Source organism: Vespula pensylvanica, chromosome 22 (genome assembly GCF_014466175.1).
Source record: "Vespula pensylvanica isolate Volc-1 chromosome 22, ASM1446617v1, whole genome shotgun sequence".
NCBI classification, from domain to species: Eukaryota; Metazoa; Arthropoda; class Insecta; order Hymenoptera; family Vespidae; genus Vespula; species Vespula pensylvanica.
Window position 1 is genome coordinate 3,273,121 of NC_057706.1, and position 4,195 is coordinate 3,277,315.

The window sequence follows — 4,195 nt, forward strand, 5'->3', positions numbered from 1 at the left end:
AACAATTTTGATAATCGTTGTACATGACTTTTTTTGACTTTCGATGCCAGTTCTTGTCATGAAAACGGTAGGAGCATACGGAAAGAAACCCATCCTACCCCTATATATTTTCGAAATAGCGTCGCCAATATGATTGATACATATTACTAATTGAATTCTCTACATGGCTGAATTCAAAACGCTTGAATATTTCACCAACTGCATCGACTTCTAATTTTGCTGCCGATCATCTATGCCGAATATTTATAATAATATATTTGCAAAACAATATTTGCGGGGAGAATCAAACCTTTGGAGATATACTGTCTTATCGATCTTATCGGTCCAAGATTAACAGAAATATAATTTTTATGATGTAATTACATTATTACAATTAGTAATTATAGTAATATTAATTATAATTATAATATAAATTTTACTACAAATTAGATATTTTATAACTTATTTAAAAATCTGCCAAAAAATTTTATCGTACATATCTACTTCCATATTGCTCAATAGCAAAACTTATTACTTGAAAACTTTTTGTCGTAATATTATCTCCTTTTCCTATTACATTTCCTCTTTTTTACTAAGCAGTAAAAAAAAATATGGATCCAGAGAAAATTCTACATCATATTTCTTTTTTTTTATAATAATATCTTTTCCACCTCGACATATTTTACTTTATTACTTTATTTTAAAAAGATTAATCTGTATTTTCTTATTATACGGTCGAGAGAGTCGAGAAAGATACAGATAGAGAGAAAATGAATTTTTATATCAACGAGATTAATATGGCGCTGTCTATTCGAAAGAATACTCGAACGGTAGAGTGAGGAGGTAGAATAACTCTTACAAAGGATCCGAAGATGAGCAGCTTTAATTGGAGGATATAATCAATTGAAATCAGCGAAGTTATGAAAGGGAATAAAGCAGTCATCCAGGCGAAAGGTGAATCTAAGTGGAATTTTCGTTAATTAATTTTAATACGGATTAAACCTACATGCGTGTAATACGTACCTCTCTATGGATCATCCTTTATAACCCATTCATTATTCTCTTTCTCCCTCTGCGTGTCCACATGTGTCCATATATATGTGCCAATTAAATTCTCGTGCGTGTATTTTTGTATGTATAAGTAAAATCCCTCTTGCGGAATAATCACTTCGGGAATAATAGGCATTTCGTCCCTTTATTTTCTCTCACCAAGCTGTAACAAACAATTCGATAATATATATAGAAGCATCGTTTTATTGTCGTTAAGTTTCTCTTATACAGAACGTTCAACAACGACACTGATTTTTTATGAAATTTCTTTATGTGAACGCCTACATATTTTTAAAAATTTTAATTAAAAATAATTTACAAATAGTTTCCTTATTCGAGAACTTAAAAGAATGATGCAATAACAAATCTAATTACCTGATATTTCGTATTCTGTGATCTAAACTAATTAGTTCCTAGGAAAATATTCTATTTCTCTAATCGTCCATTTTTTTACGTATAACCGAATATAGTAGTGATTTTATTATATTTTTATTTATATAATATTTCGAACGTATAATATGAATAATTTAATTCCTCAAAAAAGGCAGATAAAATGTGACTTTTATAAAATACTACCTCCAACATTTATTTCAAATTATTATTTTTGGATATTAATAGAAATGTATTACACTTTTCTCTAGTATCATAGTATCTCGTAGTATATTATACGATCAATGATTTGACATCGCTAAAAGCGTAAGATATAAATTGTGTAAAAGATAGCTTTTCCATGAAATAAACTTTCCTTCTAAAGACAATATTTTTTATTCGATTTTCTACATAATATCCACGTTTTCTTCATAAAAATAATAAATAAGTAATAAATAAATAAATAAATAAATACAAAAAAGAATCCCATCCTTGAGAAACGGATGAACAACGCCCCATTCGTAAAATGTAAAAAAGAAAAAAAAATGTTCCGCGCGTGGGGGTAGTATCGATCCAGAATTATTGGTTATACAGTGCAGGATTTCCGGGATTGGTGTATTCATTAAGATGCGAAAAATAGTGGGAGAACATACAGCGCACGCTCGTGTCAATATCGCAGTAAAAGCTGTCAGCGAGAATTGATTAAGATGGACATTCTAAATCGGGACATGGTCGAGGCAAGTTACCAAAATTTCCGAAGAGGAGCGATCGGGAGTGATACATATCCAGTCGCAAATATGGATATCATTTGGACCATTTCAAACAATTTCCGGTGAGATAAATCATATTTGAATACTTTTTTTTTCAATTTATCAATCGTATTGCAATATTAACGCCAAATTGTTTTCTTTAGAGCAAATTCTGCAATGTGTAATTATCAATAGAGAAAGATGGATGTATTTCTGTTAGTTTCTCGTAAGTTCATTACATTTCGTTTAAATAAGCTTAGAGATAATCTTATATATTTTTTCTTCCACATAGGTACGTGAATGTAATTTTTCTTAATCTTTTCAGCCGGTACACGGGTTGTATTCATTTGTGTAGATATACACACCCATCTATAAGTATATATCGCTATTTACTGATATATAAATAATGTCGTTTATGTACTAATTCATTCCTATATGCGCTCAAATATCTACGATCTACATATATCTATGTAATACAATCCTGGAAAAAAAGATGAACAAAATTCGATTCCTAAAAAGTAAAATGATCGAAAGGATTCAGATATGGATGTGCAGAACGATAGACAGTGGAAATCAAAAGGATAAAAAGGATTCAAAAGAAGAAACTTTAGTATCGATCCAAAATTTGTGATGGGATTTCGGCAGAAGAAATGCTTGTCATCGTGAAGAAAATAGTGCAAGAACTACACAGCGTACGTTCTACTCAACTTAAATGATTTAAAAGAAGATACAAGCTATTTGACGACAGTTCGATAAACTTATTCTACATCAAAACGCCAACATGACCACTGCTAATTAGTTCCAAAAGAGTACCGACGATTTGGGAAAAAGAAGAATCATCTAAACTAAAATAACCGGAAAAATCCCTGCAATTCTGGAATCGATGTTGAGAATCGCTGGTGATATTTTGCACTTCATGTCCTCGGTAAGATAAATCATATTTAAATTTTATAACGTTGAATATCGTAGGATTTATTTTCATAGATTTTTTCCTTACTTTTTATGTACTTTTTTTTACTTTTTACGTACCATGCTGTAGACAATTTTATATAATATAGGTAAACTTATATAATATTTTTTCTTACGTATATATACATTAATGTAGTTTTTTCTATTCTTTTTAAATTGCAGTGATGGAGCTTCGATGTCTGCCCGTCGGAAGACGAAGCAGAACTGATCCTGTCACGGAGTGCAGTCGAAGTGAGTGAAAAGTTCGTTTTTGTTATTATTAGATAAAGGCAACGATTCAAAATTCAAAATTAAACAGAAACTATTTTTTGTTTAACGCGCGTTCCCACTTTTGTAACGCCAAAGCGAACTTACAGCGTTTAAATATTAATTTATTCAATTCCGCATATCATTTATGTAAATGCAAATATTTCCGAAATTATTAATTCTCATATATTCACCTTTAGAAAGAGAGAGTTTTTATATTTATTCGTCGGAGTACGAAGGAAAATTCGGGTAATCGTCAAAATCTACCAAAAGTTTGTTTTCTTTGATTTTATACATTACGCCAGTTCGGAATTTAAATCTAGCAGAAAATAAATTAAAATAACTTTCGAAGTTTTAAAATAAGTTTCAAAGTTTCTTTTAAAAATTGAAGTACTATAAAATTTACTACAAAAATAATAATTATAAATTTATCAAAATCCAAGTAAAATGATACAAATTCTTCTTTCTTTCTCGAGAAGGATGATAAATAGTCAATTAATGATAATTTTATATTTTTCCGTATTAATCCTTTGTACTCTGCACCGTCTTGGCTGTTAATTTGCAGCAAATTCGTCACTCGAACATGGTATATACTATACCATGTATCGCATAACTTTAAAGCCCGCTAATATATTATAATGTTATTTGATTTATATGAATTTTTAGACATTTAGGATCACATTTTTTTACAGAAAATCAGAACTTTACTCCTTATGATCTTTTACAGTAGAACTAATTTTAAGGTAGTACCTTTACATTATCATTTTCATTACTATCTTTATCAATGAGATATCTTAGTTTTTTTGGCGATTTCTCTGAGGCGATATCCAGAA

At 29.8% G+C, this 4,195-nt stretch overlaps 1 long non-coding RNA gene across 1 annotated transcript in view; it reads right to left on the reverse strand.

Annotated features, from left to right (window-relative positions):
- Positions 1–651: 651 nt before the first annotated feature.
- The window catches only part of LOC122636516, an 18,746-nt gene continuing 15,202 nt past the window's right edge, over positions 652–4,195 (reverse strand). The window contains exons 2-3 of the long non-coding RNA XR_006328964.1: positions 1,003–1,192; positions 652–939 (exon numbers count right to left, since the gene is read on the reverse strand). This is a non-coding gene — a long non-coding RNA (uncharacterized LOC122636516). The remainder of the gene's footprint in view (positions 940–1,002; positions 1,193–4,195) is intronic.